General features: G+C 38.2%; 1 protein-coding gene across 3 annotated transcripts in view; it reads left to right on the forward strand.

Annotated features, from left to right (window-relative positions):
* Nucleotides 1-27,507, forward strand: part of ANTKMT (adenine nucleotide translocase lysine methyltransferase) — a 232,528-nt gene that overhangs the window by 30,653 nt on the left and 174,368 nt on the right. Inside the window, exon 2 of one of the 3 annotated variants that reach the window (XM_053694779.1) lies at nt 23,584-23,699. The exons of the other annotated variants lie outside the window; for them this stretch is intronic. The gene's annotated coding sequence lies outside the window, so the exon portion shown is untranslated. The remainder of the gene's footprint in view (nt 1-23,583; nt 23,700-27,507) is intronic. 3 annotated transcript variants of the gene reach the window in all.

The following is a 27,507-nucleotide window of genomic DNA, read 5'->3' on the forward strand; positions in this document are numbered from 1 at the left end:
CTAACATGCACGTCTGTCAAAAGAACTGAGATAAGGGGACAGTCTACAGAAGCTTAGATACAAGGAAATCACAGAGGTTAAAAGTGTATTAATATAACAGTGTTGGTTATGCAAAACTGGGGAATATAATAAAGTGATATATATTTTTAAACAATAAAAATTCTGGAGTATACTGTCCATTTAAAGGGACATTAAAGTTATAATACATTTTCAAGATTCAGATAGACTATACAGTTTTAAGAAACCTTCTATTGCCAAAGTTTTACACAGTATTTCTATATTCCCACTTTCTGAGGCTCCAGCTCCTACTGGGTATGTGCACAAGCTGATAGGGTATACTTAATACTAGTCTGTGATTGGCTGATGGCTGTCACATGATGCAGTGGGCTGGAAAATTGGAGAAAAAATAAATTTGCCAGAAATAAAATCTACTGCTTATTTTAAATTCGGAGTGTTATTGTATTGTCTTTTTTATTATGCACTTTGTTTATGTAATTTATGTATTTAGTGGTCCTTTAAGGGTGTGTGTACCACAAACCATTCCTTTAAGCCATGTGAGGCTGTGTATGAAAGCTGTGCACTTTTTTTAAGACTGTGTGTGGTCGTGCATGCTGTGGTTTGTCCCTGTAAGACTGTGTTTTTGGTTGTGCTATGGCTTGTCCCTGTAAGGATGTGTGTGTATTGTGTATATGCATCTTAAAAGGGGTGGCATATGGGAACTTCCGGGCAGCGGCCATGATCGGTCGCACCTCTGCTAGCTGCTCCAGCTTTCTACTATAATCTGCACAATACCCTTATCTATAGGAAGCACCTAGAGCAGAAGTTGATATGAGAGCAACCTACAAACGAAAAGCTACCTAATGAGACTACTTTCAACAAGATCGCTGTTAGCTTCAGAGCCCGGAGCTACTTTTACAGTTGTGGCCTCTAACATCAGCCACGTGAACTACCCCCCAGCAGGACGCTGTTTGGCTCTTGTCGTTAGTTTGCACAGTAAGTGCAACCATAATATAGATCAAGGTGACAGCTGCCTACATAAGCTCTCTTAAGATATAACATGGAGGGCATGTCCTTGCTAAACGGCATTAAAACGTTGCTAGCGGAGCACTTTCAAAAAAATGGAGGAACGCCTGAGTACAATCCTACAACCGTACCCAGAGAACAGTGAACTAATCCCCTCTCCCGCTATACGAGATGTGGATCCAGTAGCAGATGATGGCTCAGAAGGGGAGAGCGGGTCTTTTCCATCTCTACCATTCGAATCAGCTAAGCGAGCAGACACAACTACAGCTGCTCCCACGCCAGAGTGTGAGTTTCCGACCCTTGCATCCAGCGTGACATATGGAACCCAGCTATGGCAAGTACAGCATCTAACTAGTGTCCATGAGGAGCCTAGCCTGAATATACCTATGGAACTCGATGACTCTATATGCCGCCTCTACACTTCGCGCCACTATATCTCTGGATGCAGCATGGGACACACACTTCATGTTCCGCACAAGCTCTACATTAAAAGCGAAGCCGGGACTAACAGTTATCCCTTCTCACTCTTTGATGCACACAAACTGCACCACGAGAGGCGGGCTGGGACCATAAGAGACCTGTTAACCCGCAAGAAGATCGGTACTCTCATGTTTCCATTGATTCACAGAATCTGTGTTGGTTGAGAGGAGAGAGTTGATGGTGGTGGAGCGGTACTTGTAGGATCCTGAGGTTACGCTTGTAGACTTTTTCTTTGTGACTTATTGCCCCAAAAGTATAACCACCATAGACTTGCTTAATGAAGCTCCAGGGCTGATCATTCTTTGTAACTGCAAGTAGTATTACATTATTATAGTTAAGTGTGCACACTCAGTGTTTTAAACGTGTTTGTGAATTCCCAACTCTACTACTTTTAAACATAAGAGCTGGGGCCTGTTACGTTTTGCTATTTGCATATTCCAATATAAGAAGTTAGTCTATTAATTTTAATGTTTGCATAAACTTTGACACATAGGTCATAATTACCATATCTTTGTAGCTGGATTGTTAGCTGGGAGATGCAGCATGTTACAGTGCCAGTTTTTTGTAAATCCCTGTTCTTCACAGAGTATTTATTAATACGACATGTACTATGGCTTCTATAACTAAAAGAACATTTCCTTTGGGTGAATAGTAGTATGGTATTTTCACTAGTATGCTCTCTCCTAAAGACACCCCTGGAACAGTTATTCACTATGGCCCAGATTTAGAGTTGGGCGGTAGCCGTCAAAACCAGCGTTAGAGGCTCCTAACGCTGGTTTTTACCGCCCTCTGGTATTTGGAGTCAGTCATTAAAGGGTCTAACGCTCACTTTTCAGCTGCGACTTTTCCATACCGCAGATCCCCTTACGTCATTTGCGTATCCTATCTTTTCAATGGGATCTTTCTAACTCCGGTATTTAGAGTCGTGGCTGAAGTGAGCGTTAGAAATCTAACGACAAAACTCCAGCCGCTGAAAAAAGTCAGTAGTTAAGAGCTTTCTGGGCTAACGCCGGTTTATAAAGCTCTTAACTACTGTGCTCTAAAGTACACTAACACCCATAAACTACCTATGTACCCCTAAACCGAGATCCCCCCACATCGCCGCCACTCGATTAAATTTTTTTAACCCCTAATCTGCCGACCGCCACCTACGTTATACTTATGTACCCCTAATCTGCTGCCCCTAACACCGCCGACCCCTATATTATATTTATTAACCCCTAACCTGCCCCCCACAACGTCGCCGCCAGCTACCTACACTTATTAACCCCTAATCTGCCGACCGCAAAGCGCCGCTACCTACGTTATCCTTATGTACCCCTAATCTGCTGCCCCTAACACCGCCGACCCCTATATTATATTTATTAACCCCTAATCTGCCCCCCTCAACGCCGCCTCCACCTGCCTACACTTATTAACCCCTAATCTGCCTAGCGGACCGCACCGCTACTATAATAAAGTTATTAACTCCTAATCCGCCTCACTCCCGCCTCAATAACCCTATAATAAATAGTATTAACCCCTAATCTGCCCTCCCTAACATCGCCGACACCTAACTTCAATTATTAACCCCTAATCTGCCGACCGAATCTCGCCGCTACTGTAATAAATGGATTAACCCCTAAAGCTAAGTCTAACCCTAACCCTAACACCCCCCTAAGTTAAATATAATTTAAATCTAACGAAATAAATTAACTCTTATTAAATAAATTATTCCTATTTAAAGCTAAATACTTACCTGTAAAATAAACCCTAGTATAGCTACAATATAAATTATAATTATATTATAGCTATTTTAGGATTTATATTTATTTTACAGGTAACTTTGTATTTATTTTAACCAGGTACAATAGCTATTAAATAGTTAAGAACTATTTAATAGCTAAAATAGTTAAAATAATTACAAAATTACCTGTAAAAAAAATCCTAACCTAAGTTACAATTAAACCTAACACTACACTATCAATAAATTAATTAAATAAAATACCTACAATTACCTACAATTAAACCTAACACTACACTATCAATACATTAATTAAACACAATACCTACAAATAACTACAATTAAATAAACTAACTAAAGTACAAAAAATAAAAAAGAACTAAGTTACAAAAAATAAAGAAATATTTACAAACATTAGAAAAATATTACAACAATTTTAAACTAATTACACCTACTCTAAGCCCCCTAATGAAATTACAAAGCCCCCCAAAATAAAAAAAATGCCCTACCCTATTCTAAATTACAAAAGTTCAAAGCTCTTTTACCTTACCAGCCCTGAACAGGGCCCTTTGCGGGGCATGCCCCAAGAAATTCAGCTCTTTTGCCTGTTAAAAAACACATACAATACCCCCCCCCCAACATTACAACCCACCACCCACATACCCCTAATCTAACCCAAACCCCCCTTAAATAAACCTAACGCTAAGCCCCTGAAGATCTTCCTACCTTATCTTCACCTCACCGGGTATCACCGATCGGTCCTGGCTCCAAAATCTTCATCCAACCCAAGCGGGGGCTGGCGATCAATAATCCTGCGGCTGAAGAGGTCCAGAAGAGGCTCCAAGGTCTTCATCCTATCCGGGAAGAAGAGGCGATCCAGACCGGCAACCATCTTGATCCAAGTGGCATCTTCTATCTTCATCCGATGAGGAACGGCTCCATCGTGAAGACCTCCAGCACGGATCAATCTTCTTCTGACGACGTCCAACTGAAGAATGACGGTTCCTTTAAGGGACGTCATCCAAGATGGCATCCCTCGAATTCCGATTGGCTGATAGGATTCTATCAGCCAATCGGAATTAAGGTAGGAAAATTCTGATTGGCTGATGGAATCAGCCAATCAGAATCAAGTTCAATCCAATTGGCTGATCCGATCAGCCAATCAGATTGAGCTCGCATTCTATTGGCTGATCGGAACAGCCAATAGAATGCGAGCTCAATCTGATTGGCTGATCGGATCAGCCAATCGGATTGAACTTGATTCTGATTGGCTGATTCCATCAGCCAATCAGAATTTTCCTACCTTAATTCCGATTGGCTGATAGAATCCTATCAGCCAATCGGAATTCGAGGGACGCCATCTTGGATGACGTCCCTTAAAGGAACTGTCATTCTTCAGTTGGACGTCGTCGGAAGAAGATTGATCCGCGCTGGAGGTCTTCACGATGGAGCCGTTCCTCATCGGATGAAGATAGAAGATGCCGCTTGGATCAAGATGGTTGCCGGTCTGGATCGCCTCTTCTTCCCGGATAGGATGAAGACCTTGGAGCCTCTTCTGGACCTCTTCAGCCGCAGGATTATGGATCGCCAGCCCCCGCTTGGGTTGGATGAAGATTTTGGAGCCAGGACCGATCGGTGATACCCGGTGAGGTGAAGATAAGGTAGGAAGATCTTCAGGGGCTTAGTGTTAGGTTTATTTAAGGGGGGTTTGGGTTAGATTAGGGGTATGTGGGTGGTGGGTTGTAATGTTGGGGGGGGGTATTGTATGTGTTTTTTTACAGGCAAAAGAGCTGAATTTCTTGGGGCATGCCCCGCAAAGGGCCCTGTTCAGGGCTGGTAAGGTAAAAGAGCTTTGAACTTTTGTAATTTAGAATAGGGTAGGGCATTTTTTTATTTTGGGGGGCTTTGTAATTTCATTAGGGGGCTTAGAGTAGGTGTAATTAGTTTAAAATTGTTGTAATATTTTTCTAATGTTTGTAAATATTTTTTTATTTTTTGTAACTTAGTTCTTTTTTATTTTTTGTACTTTAGTTAATTTAATTGTAGTTATTTGAAGGTATTGTATTTAATTAATGTATTGATGGTGTAGTGTTAGGTTTAATTGTAGGTATTTTATTTAATTAATTTATTGATAGTGTAGTGTTGCTGAGAAACGCGTTGCTTGTTTTTATTGTTTTACAAAGTAAAGTATTATTCTTTTTTACAAACACTTGCTATTGTGTATTATTTGGACCTACTCTGGCCCCCTGGATTTTTGCTCATTGCCTCCTGTGAGAACCTTGCCATAGTCTGTTGGGTGACTGTATTGATCCCATCCTGCCTGATTAGCATCAATGGAGATGCTTTACTAAATGTGAGTATATTTTCAAGTATATACAACATCATCTTCTGGTTCCAAACTGTACTAGGCCATATAGGCACCTCTGTGTCTGCTTATCTTTTTATCATAGAAATATACCACTCTATCCAAGAGGTCGGTCTGCTGGGTGACTGTGATTGATCCAAGACTATTTCTGTTGCACTAACTGGAGTGCTTCCAAAATTGTGAGTTTGCATTGGCATCATTAAATCACATCCACTCTGCTGAACAAACAATATTGGGCCATGTGGCACATCTGTCTCTCTTATGTTTTAATTGTAACTTAGGTTAGGATTTATTTTACAGGTAATTTTGTAATTATTTTAACTATTTTAGCTATTAAATAGTTCTTAACTATTTAATAGCTATTGTACCTGGTTAAAATAAATACAATGTTGCCTGTAAAATAAATATTAATCCTAAAATAGCTATAATATAATTATAATTTATATTGTAGCTATATTAGGGTTTATTTTACAGGTAAGTATTTAGCTTTAAATAGGAATAATTTATTTCGTTAGATTTAAATTATATTTAATTTAGGGGGTGTTAGGGTTAAAGTTAGACTTAGCTTTAGGGGTTAATAAATGTATTAGAGTAGCGGTGAGCTCCTGTCGGCAGATTAGGGGTTAATACTTGAAGTTAGGTGTCGGCAATGTTAGGGAGGGCAGATTAGGGGTTAATACTATTTACTATAGGGTTATTGAGGCGGGAGTGAGGCGGATTAGGGGTTAATACATTTATTATAGTAGCGCTCAGGTCCGGGCGGCAGATTAGGGGTTAATAAGTGTAGTTAGGTGGAGGTGACGTTGTGGGGGCAGATTAGGGGTTAATAAATATAATATAGGAGTCGGCGATGTTAGGGCAGCAGATTAGGGGTACATAGGGATAATGTAGGTGGCGGGGGTGTACGGAGCGGCAGATTAGGGGTTAAAAATAATATGCAGTTGTCAGCGATAGCGGGGGCGGCAGATTAGGGGTTAATAAGTGTAAGGTTAGGGGTGTTTAGACTTGGGGTACATGTTAGAGTGTTAGGTGCAGACGTAGGAAGTGTTTCCACATAGAAAACAATGGGGCTGCGTTAGGAGCTGAACGCGGCTTTTTTGCAGGTGTTAGGTTTTTTCAGCTCAAACAGCCCCATTGTTTTCTATGGGTATATCGTGCACGAGCACGTTTTTGAAGCTGGCCGCGTCCGTAAGCACCGCTGGTATCGAGAGTTTAAGTTGCGGTAAATATGCTATACGCTCCTTTTTTGGAGCCTAACGCAGCCCTTCAGAGAACTCTCAATACCAGCAGTATTTAAAAGGTGCGGCCAGAAAAAAGCCAGCGTAGCTAACGCACCCCTTTGGCCGCAGAACTCTAAATCTAGGCGTTAGTTACTCTCTAGTATAAGAGTTTCTTGTGGGGTTTCATTTCTTTGTATGTTTTTTATTTATCTTTTATACATGTTGTTTATGTATTCGTGTATATGGCGTATGATGCTTGTTAACTATTTCACACGCATAGGATCTTTTAGGCGCATTGGCTAAATTATATGCTTACCAGTCTGCTTGTTATTTAGAGCACCCCCTAGAGCATTAACTAATCATCTTTGCTCAATCCTCTAATACATTAATTTTTTTTGTTGGCAAGGAGCTATTTGAGGCCAAAATTAATATTTATTCTCCTTTTCTAAAGTGAAGGCACTGGCAGAGGTGATTGGAGTGACTGGGCTGTCTGCGGCCGGGTCGGTCTGGTATACTCCCTCCCACTGATGCTACATATTTGCTGCTCTTATAGGCAAATGCTCACAAGTTTCATATGGCCCAAATGTCTACCAGATTAGCACGCCAAACAATTAATAGTATCTACACATTTAGTAACCCAGTGACCTATAGTGTAAGTCTCCTAACTCTTATTTGCTGACTCTTCTTCTAACACATGGGAGTCCCACTAATTTTAATTTAAACGACTGAGGTACTATAGTTCTGCAAGCTATAAACTACCAGTAGTGCCCTAATGTTAATTCATGGAAACGATAGTACATGGACATAGCCGTCAAGCTATGTAGATATACCATATATTACCAGGATACTACTTAGAGGGAACCCGCAAAGGCAATAACATTGTTCTCCTACAGTTACTAGGCAGCAGTTGGCGCTTCTATCACCTTTTTCACCTTTTTACCTTTTACAACTATTTCAGCCCTTTTTATAAGTTCTCCCCTACAATATCTCATAAGTTTAATTGAGCCCTGGACTGACCCTTTAAGAAGTTGGGGAGAAACATATTATAAAACAACAGTTCACTACATGGCCTTTAAGAAATAAAAACTAAATAGAAGTTTGACATATGGGATCCAAGAGTGGTCTCTTCCAGTTAGCAGGTTCCTCCTGTAGCTTTGCATTCGCTTTGTCACTAGGAGGTCCATTAGCAGCCTCATTTATCAAATAAGAGGTATACAGTTACGAAAGGCAAGCACTATATCTATACTCCCATGATATGTCATTATTTACTGTTTACTCTAATTTCCTATTGCTTGTAAGTGTATTACCAGTTCATCTATATGTTTTCTTTTTGATGACATGACATGCATGTAAGCCTTTAATTGAACTTCAATAAAAATATAAAAAAAAAGGGGTGGAATATGCATATATGCCACCCCTTTTAAGATGCATGATGTGAGCTGTTCCTTTAAGGATATGAAACCCAGAAATGTTTCTTTTATGATTCAGAAAGAGCACATGATTTAACAACTTTCCAGTTTACTTCTATTATCTAATTTGCTTTGTTTTCTTGCTATCCTTTATTGAAAAGAATACCTATGTAGGCTTAAGAGAAGCAAAATGCTACTGGGAGCTAGCTGCTAATTGGCGGCTGTACATATATGCCTCTTGTCATTTGCTGACCTGATGTGTTCAGCTAGCTCCCAGTAATGCATTGCAGCTTATTCTACAAAGGATACCAGGAGAACAAAACAAATTTGATAATTGAAGTAAATTGTAAAGCTGTTTAAAATTGCATGTTCTATATGAATCATGAAAGAAAAATGTGGGTTTTCATCTCTCTTGAAGACAGTGTGCATGTGGTGTGAGCCCTCCTTTTGAGACTGTGTGCACCATGTGTGTTTGTGTGTAGTGTGATCTGTCCCTTTAAGACTTTATCTGGTGTGCTTTAAGGCTGTGTCTTTGTGTAAGCATAAGGTGAGCTGTCTCTTTAAAGGGACAGTCTAGTCAAAATTAAACTTTCATTATTCAGATAGGACTTGTAATTTTAATCAACTTTCCAATTTACTTTTATAATAAAATTTGCTTCTTTCTCTTGGTATTCTTAGTTGAAACTAAACCTAGGTAGGCTCATATGCTAATTTCTAAGTCCTTGAGGGCTGCCTCTTATCACATGCTTTTAAAATTGCTTTTCACAGCAAGAGACTGAAAGTACATATGGGCCATATAGATAACACTGTGTTAACGCCCGGGGAGTTATTTAAGATTTAGCACAACACAATAGTAAATGCAAGTCAATAGATAATACATACAAAGTCATGTGATCAGGGGGCTGGAAGAAGGTCCTTAGATACAAGGTAATCACAGAGGTAAAAAGTATATTAATATAACAGTGTTGGTTGTGCAAAACTGGGGAATGGGTAATACAATGATTATGTATATTTTAAAACAATAAAATTATATTGTAGACTGACCCTTTAAGGCCTGCCCAGAGGCAGAACTTTTTTTCCCTTTCTGCAATGAAATTTTATAGTCAAAATTTTCTGCAGGTCATTTTCAATTTTCAATTCAATTAAATTTATATTAGGCAGTTACATTAAAGCACCATCTCAATTGCAACATATTGATTAACTGGAGAATAAAGTTTTATAATGTATTGCAGCAGTTGAAACTATCATTTTAAAAATTGCTGCAGAGAAAAAAAATATTTTGTAAAATTTTTTAAAATGTCTCTTGAATACATTTGTTTCCCTTGCTCTTGGTCTAATATCACATAATTATAAGGTAAAACTGTAGTAATAAAAAAGGTGCATTGCTCACAAGAATGTCTTACATTGCAGACCAGGAAAGACTTGGCAGGGTTGTAAAAATCCACGAGAACCAGTCCTGCTGCATATTTGACTGTTCTCTTCAAATAAGGCTTCTCTCTGGTTTCACGGTTATGGAAATTTTACACAGTGCAACCAGAGGACAGCGCTGTTTGAAGAAAACAGTCTGATGCAGAGCAGTGCTGCAAAACTAAAAACTTTAAGATTTCTGCATGTCCTGTTCTTTCTGCAGACATGCTGCATTTTCTGCAATGACATCTCAGATCACAGCATGTTCTGCCTTGGGGAAGGCCTGTACTATTAAGACTTTGTGAATGTGGTTTGAGTAGTTCACTTAAAGGCTGTGTGCATTGTGTGTGCCTGTCACTTTAACATAGTAACATAGTAGATGAGGTTGAAAAACAGACATAAGTCCATCGAGTTCAACCTATAATATACTTACAAAAAGCTCCAGTTGAGCTTAAATTAATCCCAATAAAAGGTGATCCATTTAAAACAAGCAATCATATCCATAAATTTTGCTTCTAGCTAGAAATGTATCCAAACAATTTATAAATGTATCTAAGGTATTGGCATTAATTACCTCCTTTGGTAATGAGTTCCACAATTTTAAGGCTCTGTGTACTTGGGTGCACTTTTAAGACTATGTGCTTGTTCCTTAAAGACCGTGCATAGTGTCAGTTGTTCCTTTAAGGCTGTGTGCCTATGGTGTTTGTGTGTCTATATCATTAAGATTGTGTGCATGTGGTGTAAGTCATTGTTTCTCAACTGTGGTCTTCAAGTACCTAAAACAGGCCAGGTTTTTATTATAGCTGAACCAGTGCACAGGTGAAATAATGAGCTTATTGGTAAGAGCAGGTTAGTAACCATGGTGACAGGAACAAAACCTGTCCCTAAACATTTCTCCACCTCTAATGGCGCTAATTTAAAAAAATTCAAATTTATGGGCATATATAAATGTTCACCAGTTTGGAGGGGAGGGAATTTACACAAGAAGAGCCTAAAAAGAGAGGGCAAGTGGATATTCCAATTAGGAACCCTTACCGCCAATGGTCTTAATTTAGAGTTAGACTTTAGGTTGTTATCTGTCAGAATAGCCTATGATCACTAATATAGTTATATAGTTTTAAAGTCAATGTATATTATTGTTACATATACAGTATGTTTCGTATGAACTAATATGAATTTATAATGATTATATATTGATTTCTATATAGTTTTTCAGAGGTTGAATTGTGAAATATATCCATCCTCCTCTTTGTATCTGGTGCCAAATTAATTTTTCTGAAAATTTTTATCTAATTATCCAGAATCTGATGAATTTTATATTTTGTATTTCATATTTCTTATCTCCGAAATTCTAACTTTTTTTTAGCTAACTATTATATTTATATTTGTTTAAGATTAATTCTCTCTATTTTGATCACCCTTAAAAAACGATGGATTTTGAATTATGAATTCTTGTAGTTATACCTCATATATATATATATATATATATATATATATATATATATATATATATATATATATATATATCAATTTGATATCTTTACATATTTTATATATATTTTTAACAAAAATCATCATCTAACTATTGCGACTATGAGATTTGTGGATATGTCCAGTAATAATACATGTCCCTTTAATTGAATATTGAGTCAAATAGACCATTAATATCCTGGGTACAAATAGGGAATGGATGTGTTGTGAAAATAGAGCTTGACAAAGGCTGTGTGAAGCCGAAACGCGTTGCTCTATTGTGATCTGTTTTTGTCCATTTCCGGCCACTATAGTTGCATAGCGGTGAGAGTGATTCATTTTGAATACATGCCGGAAATTTGTCCCTGTGAGGGAGCAGAGGTAGTGGTTTAGCTTGAAGGTCCTGAGAATGTCGTATCCAAACACAAGGCAGCTGGTGTAAGTAAAAATGTGCACCTTATGCCTATGAACAATTATTGTCTCTCTAAAAGGACCCTCTTTCTGTTGTTTTTTCTGTCTGCAGCATAAATAACAAACGCCTCTACTGGTGATCTGCTTATGACCTGCTATCTGAAGCTATACTAACTTCACTGTGCTTTAACGGGCTGTGCAATTCAAAACTGACTTTTTAACCTTTTTATCATCTCTGCATTTGTTTGTAAAAATTTATTTTAATTGTGTATTTGTGATATGTATGTTATGTGTTTAAACTGATATGTGATATATATTTTTTAAACGCTTAGTTTTTTTTAACAATGTATAGTTTTGATTATTTTTTTAATAACATTGTGATGATTTTCAGACTATTTACCAAGCCTCACAGTTTAAAATCTATGTGGGGGTTTGTACTTGTCACTTTCAGACTTAATATCCCTTTAAGGTTGTGTGCGTTGTATGTTTGGCCCTTGCTTACAAAAGTGGCCCTGCTTTCTAATAGGCTCCCAGGCTATTGGTGAACAGGGGCCACTTTCTCTTGGTGCCTGGGAGCCTATTGGAGAGCAGGGGGGAGTTTTCCAGGATACCTGGGAACATTTTGGCAAGCAGGGACCACTTTCCCAGGGTGCCTGGGAGCCTATTGGTGAGCAGGGGCCACTTTCCCAGGATGCCTGGGAACATATTGTTAAGCAGGGGCTACTTTTCCAGGATACCTGGGAACATATTGTTAAGTAGGGGCTACTTTCCCAGGGTGCCTGGGAGCCTATTGGTGAGCAGCAGCCACTTTTTCAGGGCAAGGTGAGCGAGGCGGCCGTCTAGCTACCGCGGTTAGGGAACCCCGCTGCGCCGGTTTAAACTAATTTATTTTTGTTTTTAAAGTATTTTTTTTTGTGTGCTGCCATTTTTTTTTTTTGCACCTTTTTAATTTTTTGGGCGCAGTTTTTACCCGGGAGTGAGGAGCGGCCGAGCGACGGCACAGTGCCACAGTTGAATCCGTATGTGACAGTCACTGGGCTGCACTTCTCCTTTAAGTGCATTCCCCTCCCTCCCTCTGCCCGAACTCGGCTTTGAGTGATCCTTTTCATTGACTCGGCAGAACAGTGCCTCTGCTTAGTATTATAGCTGCACCTGCTAGCATAAGAGACAGAAGGAAAACATTGTGAATTAAGGTAAGACCGTAAGTGGGCAGAGGGCTGCTGACCTAAAGTGTCTGACTATTATTAATACCATGTTTCTTTGATGTGTGCTGCTGTCTGGCCTCTGAAAAGTGCTCCCAACCTGAAGCTCACAGCAAGTTTATTTAACCCCTTTGCTCTTACTATAAAACACCTAAAAATAAGTTTACCCATCACACTACATATGATTTTTTTCACTAATCAATTCCTGTATACAGCAGTTGAATATCTTCTTACGCACAATTTTTTTATGTTTGAGGATCATTACTATCTCCAGAGACGTGGCACTGCTATGGGGGCGAAATTCGCCCCTTCCTATGCTAACCTCTATATGGGGTTCTGGGAGCGGTGCCACGTCTTTGGATATACTAATCCTTTCCGAGATCACATTGTTTATTTCGGCCGGTACATTGATGATTTGGTGTTGGTATGGGACGGAGACCAGCAATCAGTTGCTGAGTTTCTTGACTATGCCAACAGCAACAAATTCAATTTATCTTTCACTATGACTGAAAATGCCAACACTATCAATTTTTTGGATGTCACATTGACAGCCAATAATGACACACATTCTATAGAGATTGAACTCTTTAGAAAAAACACAGCGGGCAACACCATTTTACACTCATCTTCATGTCACCCAAAACACACAATTGAATCCATTCCGTATGGACAATTAATCAGAACCAAACGTAACTGTACAACAGAAACAAAATACCAAATACATGCCCAACAGACCAACCAACGATTGGAGGCCAGGGGATACAATACAGATCTTTTAAATAAAACAAAGATGAAAGTAGATCTTATTGATAGAGATGACTTGATGCACAAAAATATTGCAAAAAAACATAGACAACACAACAAACCCATTTTCATTGCCAACTACAGTAAAGATTTTAATAAAATTTGTAACATTGTACGTGGTTGCTTGCCCATTCTAGAGAGTGATACTAAATTAAAGAAAATTGTTGCTGATGGTTGTCTTTTTTTCAGCTCGCAGAGCGAGAACCGTAGGAAGCATTTTAGCTCCCTCTATGTTACCTAGCAACAATAGAAGCACTTGGCTCACTCAGAGACTGGGATGCAACAAATGCAATGGCAAAATTTGTAAAACCTGTACCCATATTGAACAGGGAACTAAATTTAAATCAAGTGCAACAAACAAAGAATTTGATATATGCTACAGAATTACATGTAATACTACACATGTCATTTATCTCTTAACTTGTCAGGGATGCAAAAAGCAGTACGTAGGGCGCACGAAACGTGCCCTACGTGATAGAGTACTTCAACATTTAAGGGATATAGGCAATCCAGACAGCACAACTCCTTTAGCAAAGCACTTTAGACAGGAACACAACTCTAATGAATCTCTTTTAACTGTACAAGGTATAGATCATATACCTAGACATAGGAGAGGGGGAGACAGGGAAAGACGACTGGACCAGAGGGAAGTGTTTTGGATTTTCAATTTACAGACAAAACACCCCTCTGGTCTAAATTCAATTATGGATGTTGATTTATTTTACTGATAATAAATTGTCTTTAAAACAAACAAAGAAAATTCAACAAATAGGATTTCATATATATATTTTTTCATTACATCCTTTGCAATTATAAGAGTTATAGGTAACTAGTAGTGTGTATTAATATCAAAGTATTATGTTCATTACATATTAACATTTGAATATTTACTCTTGTTTACAAAGAGTTAATATAATACAGGTGCCTGCAATTATCACAGACACTTTACCTTTAAATAGCACTAGCAGGTGTGAACCCAAATTATGCCAGTGAACAAGGGCTAAAGCTTGGCCCGAAACATGTTTGGCGTTGGGTTCTGAACACCTTTTTTGCAGGCCTACAACTAGTCTACATGTTTTTACATGACTTTTAAATGTTTTTTGATAAATAAAATCTATTTTTGTTTTTAAGATTTTCCTCACAGTATATATTTTTTCATTTCTGGAGCTGCGGGATAACAAAGTGTCTTTAAAAATAAGTTTAGGCTTAGGAAAATTTGGTCTTCAATCATGCCCCTAATTGCTAGATTATGTGTGTGTAATTTTCTTTTAATTTTAAATATACTCATGTACTAATGCTGGATAGTTATAGTACTACATTTATATGAGATTTGATATGCCCTTTATATGTGTATAATATATACTGTATATATATATATATATATATATATATATATATATATATATATATATATATATAATACTCTTGTACTAATGCTGGGTAGTTATAGTACTATATATATATATATCCCCAGCACAATACAGGCTAATGATAATCCCCAGCACAATACAGGCTAATGATTTAAGATAGCTTCTTTATAATTATGAACTGTAACTCAAAATACATTTTGAAATAATTAAACATTTTTATTTGATTGTTGTCACAAAGTTCACAGAACATGTTTATAAATAAAAATATTACAATACAATATATTAATAACAACAACAATAAATATCAGCTGCAGCAGTTGGGGCTGGAAAACTACAATTTAAAGGGATGATTACTGTATGCAATTGGGTTGTAGGATGCCTATATAGCATCAATCTAACATTTGTATTTAATACAAAGTAATATAATTTAATTGTGAAAAAAACATTGGGGAAGGAGTGTCCCAGTAATCCCCTTTGAGAAAAATGGGGCATTTGCATTCTACTGACTCAATAGAAAATAGGGCTACTTTTCCAGGGCTGCTTTTATTCTCAGTCCAGCCCTAGGTAAGGATGTTCCTCAGAGTACAGTATGTTTTGAGCATAATTGTGCAAGATGAGAACTAGCAGTATAACAGGCAATCTAGCAATTAAAATATTTTTTTAAACATTAGTGGTAAGTTCTTATTAAGGAACAGAAGCATCTCTGCATGTTCAGCTATAAGTCTGTTTCTTTTATCAGTAAGGACGTTTCAAGCTGAACAGTCTTTCACTTTTCAAACTACTGCATGGAGCAGAAAGATATTTTTGGGCCATTTTAGCCAGAGCTGGAAATCTCAGTTTATTAACTGCCCACTACTTCAGGGGTTTGTCAGAATGAGGTACAGTGGTCTAACCCAGGTAGACTAAGGATTCCAGCTGTATAGTAGCAGCTTTTGGAGCACTGCTCTCAAATGTACAATAATACAAATAACAGCAATTTTTATTGGCAGAACAGAAGTGAACAATTTTTAGTTAAGTCTTCACTCCAGCTTAAAATGAAAAGGGAGTCACCGCTGGGGGGGACAGAGAAGGGGCAGGGGGGATTTTTTTTCTTTTTCTTTCTTTGTGTCCCAATAGATTATTGGTATATGTAAGCAGAGAGTAAGTCCAATTTTGCATTTAAAAAGTGGTAAAATAATGAACACAGCAGATGTACTTGGTTTGTTTTTATGCATAAATGTTACTTTCTTTGGACTATGTCCCTGGATATGAAAAAGGGTGGAAAGTTTTTTTTCCTGTCTTTTCTTTTTTTATTTATTGTTTTGTTGTACATGTTATTCATGTTATTGTAATATTCTGTGTAATAAATAAAATCTTTAAAATCGAAAAAAAAAAAAAAAAAATGAAAAGGGAACATGCAGTTTGAAAAACGTCACAAGATGGCTTATAGGCAGGAAGTGGAGGTATCGGTTTAAGTATCGGTGCATTTGCATGAGTACAAGTACAAGTACTTATGCAAATACTTGGTATCTGCACCGATACTACACTGTGTGCAGAATAATTAGGCAAATGAGTATTTTGACCACATCATCCTCTTTATGCATGTTGTTTTACTCCAAGCTGTATAGGCTCGAAAAGCCTACTACCAATTAAGCATATTAGGTGATGTGCATCTCTGTAATGAGAAGGGGTGTGGTCTAATGACATCAACACCCTATATCAGGTGTGCATAATTATTAGGCAACTTCCTTTCCTTTGGCAAAATGGGTCAAAAGAAGGACTTGACAGGCTCAGAAAAGTCAAAAATAGTGAGATATCTTGCAGAGGGATGCAGCACTCTTAAAATTGCAAAGCTTCTGAAGCGTGATCATCGAACAATCAAGCGTTTCATTCAAAATAGTCAACAGGGTCGCAAGAAGCGTGTGGAAAAACCAAGGCGCAAAATAACTGCCCATGAACTGAGAAAAGTCAAGCGTGCAGCTGCCAAGATGCCACTTGCCACCAGTTTGGCCATATTTCAGAGCTGCAACATCACTGGAGTGCCCAAAAGCACAAGGTGTGCAATACTCAGAGACATGGCCAAGGTAAGAAAGGCTGAAAGACGACCACCACTGAACAAGACACAGAAGCTGAAACATCAAGACTGGGCCAAGAAATATCTCAAGACTGATTTTTCTAAGGTTTTATGGACTGATGAAATGAGAGTGAGTCTTGATGGGCCAGATGGATGGGCCCGTGGCTGGATTGGTAAAGGGCAGAGAGCTCCAGTCCGACTCAGACACCAGCAAGGTGGAGGTGGAGTACTGGTTTGGGCTGGTATCAAAGATGAGCTTGTGGGGCCTTTTCGGGTTGAGGATGGAGTCAAGCTCAACTCCCAGTCCTACTGCCAGTTTCTGGAAGACACCTTCTTCAAGCAGTGGTACAGGAATAAGTCTGCATCCTTCAAGAAAAACATGATTTTCATGCAGGACAATGCTCCATCACACGCGTCCAAGTACTCCACAGCGTGGCTGGCAAGAAAGGGTATAAAAGAAGAAAATCTAATGACATGGCCTCCTTGTTCACCTGATCTGAACCCCATTGAGAACCTGTGGTCCATCATCAAATGTGAGATTTACAAGGAGGGAAAACAGTACACCTCTCTGAACAGTGTCTGGGAGGCTGTGGTTGCTGCTGCACGCAATGTTGATGGTGAACAGATCAAAACACTGACAGAATCCATGGATGGCAGGCTTTTGAGTGTCCTTGCAAAGAAAGGTGGCTATATTGGTCACTGATTTGTTTTTGTTTTGTTTTTGAATGTCAGAAATGTATATTTGTGAATGTTGAGATGTTATATTGGTTTCACTGGTAAAAATAAATAATTGAAATGGGTATATATTTGTTTTTTGTTAAGTTGCCTAATAATTATGCACAGTAATAGTCACCTGCACACACAGATATCCCCCTAAAATAGATATAACTAAAAACAAACTAAAAACTACTTCCAAAACTATTTAGCTTTGATATTAATGAGGTTTTTGGGTTCATTGAGAACATGGTTGTTGTTCAATAATAAAATTAATCCTCAAAAATACAACTTGCCTAATAATTCTGCACTCCCTGTAGTATCGGTGCAACCCTAATATATATATATATATATATATATATATATATATATACACATATATATATATATATACATATATACATACACACACACACTAAACTCCACAAGAACAGCACTCTCCGTTTACAAACTTATTTAATGATTAACGTTTTCGGGGTCATATAACTATCACAACTTTACCACCCTAAATAATGAACCCTCCACCATAGAATCCTGAGTAGAATGCCATTAGCGTCTCCCTGGCGCAACTGCACATGCGCCGTAGACATTACGGCAACTCCACTTGGACAAATTTCCTAAATAATCAAAACAAATTTATAACATTGTGAAATGAGATCACATATACCCACAACCACAGCGCTTAGTATCAGATGCATATTCCTAGTCCGGTTACAGCAAAGAAAAGTTGGCTTGTAGAATCCAACAGTGTGTAATACTCACTACGCTCATCCTATCTAATTAGATAATCTAACCAACAATGAATAATAATATTACCAAACACCCCACATTATACATATTCTTGTTTAACAATAAAGTGGAAATTTTTCTTAACACATGCTAGCTCAACCAAACTGCTTCTACATGATTCAGGGATTTACAAATTGCTTGTTCAACTATCCCCCATAGCATCCATATGTAAGAGCATCAATCTAAATATTTAAAGGGAAACACCATGAGCCCATTACAAGAAACCTTCTAAAACATTATGATTTATTACACTTAGTTGTAAAAGATAGCATTTATTCTATCGCTGTGCATTAGCAAAATTGAACCCAATATGATAGCTTAAGGTGCTATAATAGATAAATACTGTCCATTGCCCACTTAATCAGATATAACGTTTAGGGGTTGAATTATACATTAACCCTGGAAGGCTTTTTAAGACCAATAACCTACACCTTCATAGTTCTAACATATTACTATTCACAACCTGACTCTAAAAAAAGAGGTGTGCTAGGAGCACTGGAAATCCAGATGTACATTTAGACCCTTTGGAATTAGGGTATCCAAATAGAAAATCCAACAGGATTCTCTTTGTAATAGTATCCTTGGTCTATCTCCACCCCTAGGTCTTACAGGAATATGATCTATAATGATGTATCTGAGGTCCGAAACGGCATGTTTAAATTTAAAAAAATGCTTGGCCACAGGCTGATCTGAACCACCATTTTTAATAGCTGCTTGTATTGCTGAGCGGTGGCTTGCCATTCGGGTCCTCAGATCATCCTGGGTCTTACGCACGTAGAAACTTCCACATGGGCAATGTAAAAGATATACAATGAACTTTGTTGTGCACGTAACCCTATGTCTAATAAAATACTTTTTGTTGGTCCATAGGTGTTAGAAATGTGTGCTCTGGGTTAGCCCTCCACAAGTTGTGCATCCACTGCAATGGAAGCAACCTTTTTTGGAGATACTTAACCAAGTTCTTAGCGTATAGCTTTCCTTGAAGTCAGGTCGCAATAGCAGATCTTTCAAAAAACTTCCCCTCCTAAAACCCACCATTGGAGGTTCCATCTGGGTAAATGGTAGGGTTTTATCACTAGAGATAATATCCCAATTTTCTTTTAGTGTTCTTTAAAATCCAAGTCTTTCAGGAGTGAAAGTGGTCGTAAAAATCATCCTGTTGATTTTATCTTACTCTGTAGATTTTTGTAGGGCTTGCTCTTGTGATAAGCCGGCTGTTGCTATTAACACCTGCTGAAGATTTTTGTCTCCATAGCCTCTCTCTTTTTTGCTTCATCTGTATTTTTGCAGACTACCCTTTTAAATTGTGAAACTGGTAAAGCACTTTTTAAGCTTGGTGGATGACAGCTAGACACTTCCAGCAATAATTTGCTATCTGTCTCTTTCTGGAATAGTGTTGTACAGAAACCATCTATTCCTTTGTATATACGTATATCCAAAAAGTCGATCTGTTGCTTATGGTAATTCAACTTGAATTCGACCTGGGGATTCACCCTATTTAAGTTCTCAAACCATTCCAACAATTCTGTGCTGTTGCCACGCTATATCACAAACAGATTGTCACTGTAGTGTTTGAAGAAAATTACAGGGGAGCAAGTAAGCTTCAGATGGAAAGGAAAGTTTGATCCGAAGAGTAGCAATCCAAGCATTAATACCTATACAAGGATTACCAGGGATCAGATGCTGCAGGACCAACACACCTTAAAGTGTAATATCCGTAATAACTTAACAAAAGTTGAAAGATAAGCACTTAAAGGATTACAGGAAAACAAGGATCTGGTTATAAAAGAAGCTGATAAGGGGGGTGCCATAGTGCTCCAGGATGATCAGAATTATAGGGGAGAAGTTATGAAGCAACTGTCTGATACCAATGTATACAGATTATTACCCCAAGATCCTACGAAATCCTTTAAAAGTAAAATTGATGACTATCTGGAACACCTGTTACAGTTGAATATCATCACAAGTTCCCTGAGAGACTATCTAAGGGTGGATAATCTGGTGATTCCAGTAATCTATACCCTACCAAAGGTGCATAAAGACCCCATTTTGCCACCAGGAAGACCAATAGTGTCGGCAAGGGGATCCATCCTGCAACCCATTGCAACCTTTTTGGATTCATTACTACAGCCCATAGTGCGCAGTACCCTATCCTTTCTATTGGATTCAATTGAGTTAATTAAACAACTACAAGCCTGGCCTCGATTCAACCCTGATGATATTCTGGTCACACTTGACGTGACCAGTCTTTATACCATTATTTTTTATGGAGAAGGCATGACTGCAGTATTTCATCACTTGTTGAAGTATCCGTATACTGGACCACCTATTGATGTCATTATACAGTTGCTTGAATACTGTCTCAAATTTTAAGTTTGAAAAGGACTTTTATTTGCAAACATCTGGCACTGCGATGGGGTCCAATGTGGCCCCATCCTATGCCAATCTCTTTATGGCATGCTTTGAGACAGAAGAAACTGAACTTTTTCATGATCCAAGATTAATATTCTTCAAACGCTACATCGACGATCTGTTTGTGATATGGCGTGGCAACAGCACAAAATTATTGGAATGGTTTGAGAACTTAAATAGGGTGAATCCCCAGGTCCAATTCAAGTTGAATTACTATAAGCAACAGATCGACTTTTTGGATATACATATATAAAAAAGAATAGATGGTTTCTGTACAACACTATTCCAGAAAGAGACGGATCGCAATTCATTGCTGGAAGTGTCTAGCTGTCATCCACCAAGCTTAAAATGTGCTTTACCAGTTTCACAATTTAAAAGGGTAGTCCGCAATAATACAGATGAAGCAAAAATTAATGAACTACTTTCAATGATGCAGTTGAAATTCCAGGAGAGAGGTTATAGAGACAAACATCTTCAGCAGGCGTTAATAGCAACAGCCGGCTTATCACAAGAGCAAGCCCTGCAAAAATCTACAGAGAAAGATAAAATCAACAGGAAGATTTTTACGACCACTTTCACTCCTGAAAGACTTGGATTTTCAAGAACACTAAAAGAAAATTGGGATATTATCTCTAGTGATAAAACCCTATCACTTACCCAAATTGAACCTCCAATGGTGGGTTTTAGGAGGGGAAGGTCTTTGAAAGATCTGCTATTGCAAAAAATTATGGTTCAGATCAGCCTGCGACCAGGCATTTTTTTAAATTTAAATGTGTGGAGTGTAGGTGGCGCTAAAAATATACTAAGTATACCTAGCCGTGGGTTAATAAACCAACTAAACAATGTATCAGCAAAAAATATATCTTAGGGCAGTTTTATATAAATCTTCAAACTTGCTTATAAACTTTCTTTCTGATTCAATAATTGGAGGTAACAAATGCTTGGATTAGAAATATGTACAATTTTTATTCTTAAGTGTAATAGTGTAAAAATAATAAAAACACAATATGAAAACACAATATAATATGAAAAAACAATCTCTCATACAATTGGCGCCACACTCTTCACTTGCAATCGCTTCCAAATTAAATCACTATTAAAAAAGATGTTGGCGGTTCTAATATAACGAGGTTATTACATTTTTTTTGATGAGACACACTTCAAAGATCAATATGCAAACATGAGATGGTATTTCTAATATGACTATCTGGCTGGGGTTCTACTTCCCATTATAAGTCACTGTATATATGGCACTTTCTTCTATTGCCGTGACAATCAAGCGTTTGACTGCCTGTCTCCAATGGGCTATAACAACCCGTGATTTAAAATAGTCCTTGTTAAATGCCCTGTTACAAAGGTAAATCCTGCTTTCAATCCTGTGAGAAGGGGGAATTCCCAAGATAAAATCTGTAATCTTTAGCAAATAAGGGCAGATCCTCACTCAAAACAACAGTCTTTTAAAGAATTTCAGACAGAAACAGAAACACCGGAGTCTGAATAACTGAACGAATCCCACAGACAGTCTTTGTCCGGTTTTGAGTGGTATGAAATAACACTTTAGCGGGGAGTTACTGACACCATGGACACTCTCACCTGCTGCTCTTTATCTGGGTAAATCAGCTCCTGTGTATACTAGTAGTATGGTTCAAGTTGCGGACCTTCTTGTCCCTGTGGGTAACTTTCTTCACTTGCGCAAGCCTTATCTAAGTTACCTTTTCACCGCAGCCTTTCAGTGACACTCTGCTCTTTAAGTACTTTGTACGCAGAGTGGGTTACTGCCGTTAATCCTCCTTGTTTTTCACCTTTATTCCACGGCTAGGTATACTTAGTATATTTTTAGCGCCACCTACACTCCACACATTTAGAATCTTTAATTTTAAACTACCTAGGAAGGAGGTAGTACCAAAGGTTGGCTAAGTGGACTGAGTCTAGCGCTCCACTCAACTACTATTTTTAACTCTAATTTTTTTAAATTTAAACATGCCGTTTTCGGATCTCAGATACATCATTATAGATCATATTTCTGTAAGACCTAGAGGTGGAGATAGAGTAAGGATACTATTACAAAGAGAATCCCGTTGGATTTTTTATTTGAATACCCTAACTCCAAAGGTTCTAAATGTACATCTGGATTTCCAGTGCTTCTTGTAACGGGCTCCTAGCATACCTCTTTTTTAGAGTCAGGTTGTGAATAGTAATATGTTAGAACTATGAAGGTGTAGGTTATTGGTTTAAAAAGCCTTCCAGGGTTAATGTATAATTCAACCCCTAAACGTTATATCTAATTAAGTCTATCTTTTACAACTAAGTGTAATAAACCATAATGTTTTAGAAGGTTTCTTGTAATGGGCTCATGATGTTTCCCATTAAATATTTAGATTGATGCTCTTACATATGGATGTTATGGGGAATAGTTGAACAAGCAATTTGTAAATCCCTGAATCATGTAGAAGCAGTTTGGTTGAGCTAGCATGTGTTAAGAACAATTCCCACTTTATTGTTAAACAAGAATATGTATAATGTGGGGTGTTTGGTAATATTATTATTCATTGTTGGTTAGATATCTAATTAGATAGGATGAGCGTAGTGAGTATTACACACTGTTGGAATCTACAAGCCAACTTTTCTTTGCTGTAACCAGACTAGGAGTATGCATCTGATACTAAGCGCTGTGGTTGTGGGTATATGTGATCTCATTTCGCGGTGTTCTAAATTTGTTTTGATTATTTAGGAAATTTGTCCAAGTGGAGTTGCCGTAAAGTCTAGGACGCATGCGCAGTTGCGCCAGGGAGAAGCTGACGGCATTCTACAGAGGATTCTATGGTGGAGGGTTCACTATTTAGGGTGGTAAGTTGCGATAGTTATATGTTATATGATCTGAGGATGGGGGAGACCCCGAAAACATTAGTCATTAAATAAGTTTGTAAATGGAGAGTGCTGTTCTTGTGGGGTTTATTGTGAATATCAAAGTTTGAATTGCATCCCAGCAGTTGTTTAATTTATGGAAGTGAGTGCTGGATCCCACAATGGATGTTATATATACAAGCGTATAATATATATATATATATATATATATATATATATATATATATATATATATATATATATATATATATATATATTATACTCTTGTACAGTTAGTTATAGTAATATATATATATATATATATATATATATATATATATATGTATGTATATATATATATATATATATATATGGGATTTGATTGCCCTTTATTCTCCTATTCTCCTCTTGCATCTCTTCTCACTCCCTACTGTTCTCTCTCTCTCTCTTTTACTCTATCTACTATCATCTCTGTCATGCTAACTCCCTCTGTCTCTCCCTCCCTGCTATCTCCCTTTTCTCTCCTATCTCTTTTCCTCTCCTTTTTATTCAATCTATTTATACTATATATCCATTCTTTCATCCCTCTTATCTGTTTCTCACTGTTCCATCTCTCTTGTCTCTGTAATTTCTCTTTTTTCCCTTATGTCCTCCCTCTCTCCCTCCATTTCTCTCCCTGCAATCTCTCTTCTCTATCTCTTCATTATTTCCTTCCTTTCTTTCCCTTCTTACACCCCTTTGTCCACCACATTTTTACTTCTCTCTCCACTCTTTTTCCCTTTCTTTCCCCCTTTCTCTTTGTGTTTCTCCCTTCAATATCTCTCTTCTACTCTATTTTATTTATCTCTTTTCACACTATCCCTTCTCTCTCTTCCCCCCTCTTCCTCCCACTTCTCTCTCTCCCTCCACTCTGTCTGTTTTTAACTCCTTCTCCTCCCTTCACTATCCATTCCCTTGTCTGTCTCTTCTCTCTCTGTTTCCTCCCCTACTTCAAAATTAAAATTGTCAGCCTCCTCATGGGCAGTTTTGTCCGTCAGTGAGTGAGGGACAGCATGAATCATGCAGGAAAAGCAGCTGATCATTTTAGCAAAAGCCCCCTTTATTAGTGGCTCTATTAGTGATTGGCATTCTATTTGATAACTTTCTTCATTCAGAGAAAAACAGGCATTTAAATATTTGGTCTTCAACCATGCCCCATTGCTAGATTGTGTGTGTAATTATATATGTGTGTGTGTGTTTTCTTTTAATTTTAAATATACTCTTGAACTAATGCTGGATAGTTATAATACTATATATATATATATATATATATTTTTTTTTTTTATATGGCCTTGACAGATTATAGGGCTGGTCTACAATTTTTCCAGGGCTGCTTTTCATTCTCATTCGGGCCCTGGAGAACGCTCTGTCAATTTGTGGCTAACCCATGTGCAGAGTCAGTGAAGGAGTTGAAGGAGCAGCAATGTTCTACTGGGAGCTAGCTGAACATGTTGGGTGAGCCAATAACAAGAGGCATATATGTGCATCCGCCAATCTTCAGCTAAATCCCAGTAGTTCATTGCTGCTCCTGAACCTATCTAGGTATGCTTTTCAACAAATGATAGCAAGTGAATTAAGCAAATTAGATAATAGAAGTAAAATGTAATAGTGTTTAAAATTTTATGATCTATCTGAATCATTAAAGTTTAATTTTAACTTTTTGGAGTGGGAGGGGCACAGGAGGTGGGAGGGGTAATAGGATAGAGGAGGGGCAGAGGAGGTAGGTAGGTGGAGCAAAAATGGGGTGGGGGGCCCTGCCACACTTTTGCCCAAGGGCCCTGGTTTGTCTCAGTCCACCCCTGTGTGGAACCGAGGAGTAGTCAGGGCCTACCCACACAGCAGCTTATTACTCAGTGTTAGGACAATGCTGGCATTGTTCAAGGATGCTGTGCAGAATGTTGCCATTGTAACGTCATCTAATGGATAACAACCAGATACTCTTAATTTTATATGTTTAACCTTTGTGCTGTAAAATGGACCAACAACATGCAGAGGAACTCCTGAAAAGTGGTTATGGGGGGACTGAAATCCCCATCTGGACTGGAAATGAATCTCTATAATGCTAAAATTAATGATATAAAAATGTTTTTGTTTTTTTTAAATATTGCACTGAAGATGCAGCAGATCCGTAACACATGGAATATGCCATTTGTAACTGTGCATGACTGTAGGTATTGCTGTGTTTGCTATGTGCAATTTGTGTATATATGTGTATGTGCAGTTGTGTAAGTATATTTAAATATGCTGCACCAACATCTGCTCTGTTCAGATTTATTCATGTGCATTTTTTGTGTCAGTGATTATATGTTTGTGACTGAGTCAATGTATGATATTTTAATTTTTGTGTGTAGAATAATTGTGATAATTTTTTAGAGTGCACATCTCTATGTTTTGCATTCTCATTTAAAATCTACAGTAGTTTACATACATTCCTGGGCTTAACAGTTAGTTGTGCCAGCCTCTTCCATTGTGCAGTACACTTAAATCTAGTGCATGTGAGAAAAAGAGACAGAGAAATCACATTAATATTTACAGTACAGGTCAGTCTCAGGACTAATGATAGGACACATAAAAGGGTTATATTACTGTACAGTGAGAGACCTAACTGACTAGTTGCTCATAGATTGTTGAATAGGATTTAAATTGGTACTGATGGCTTTTTGTTCTCTGCTAAGAACACCCAAGACTTTTAGTATCAGCAACTGAAACATCTGCAGACATGAGGTGCAGGCAAAACCCTCAGTGCAATATTCCCACAGGTAAATTGTGCAGACAGAAATTTCAGTTTAGACACCATTTAGGTATATGATACAGGTCATTTTCAGTCCAAAGAACACAGTGCAGATGGGATTTAAAGTAAAGTTTTTATATAGGTATATTGCGCTATGTTAGTCTTACTTAGTATAATCTGTCTAAAAGCATGTGGCACAGGTATAGCTGTCAGAGCAAGTAGAACTAGCAATCAACATTGGGTTTATTGTTCATACCCAGCTTTCATCGCAACCCCATTTGGGTATAGATTGAAGATTGTGACAGGGGCTGGCTAGCTGGCGGTTTAGAGTTGTTTCATCATTGGTAAGCAGCTGCAGAGCTAAGAATAGAAGCTTTTCCTATTTTCCCTCCTAGTAGTACACACTCCTTCACACAATTTGGAGATTGTGGTGTTTATTCAGCTGTCTTGCCGAGAAAAGCTGTGACATAATTACCTCTGACCAGATAGACTTCGATTTACAATTTTGCATAATATTACAAATTTGCTGGGTATTAAAAATAATGATAGCTATTCCGCATCATTTATAGCTGGGTCCGGGGCATCATTTTATTGCAGGGGGCTCATTTATTGCTGGGGGCATAACTTATTACGGGGGGCTGGGGACACCTAGGGCTGTGTCTGGGTGTGTGTGTGTGGGCTGTGTCTGGGTTTGTGTGTGTGTGGGCTGCGTCTGGGTGTGTGTGTGGGCTGTGTCTGGGTGTGTGTGTGGGCTGTGTGTGTGTGTGTGTGTGGTCTGTGTGTGGGCTGGGTCTAGGTGTGTGTGGGCTGGGTGTGTGTGTGGGCTGTATCTGTGTGTGTGTGTGTGGGGGCTGTGTCTTGGTGTGTGTGGGCTGTGTCTGTGGGTGTGTGTGGGCTCTGGGCTGTGTCTGTGTGTGTGTGTGTGTGGGCTGTGTCTGGGTGTGTGTGTGGGGGGCTGTGTCTGTGTGTGGACTGTGTATGTATATATAATATATCTGTGTATCTGTGTATGTGTCTGAGTGTGGATGTATGTGTGTATTA

Source organism: Bombina bombina, chromosome 11 (assembly GCF_027579735.1).
Source record: "Bombina bombina isolate aBomBom1 chromosome 11, aBomBom1.pri, whole genome shotgun sequence".
Taxonomy (NCBI): Eukaryota; Metazoa; Chordata; class Amphibia; order Anura; family Bombinatoridae; genus Bombina; species Bombina bombina.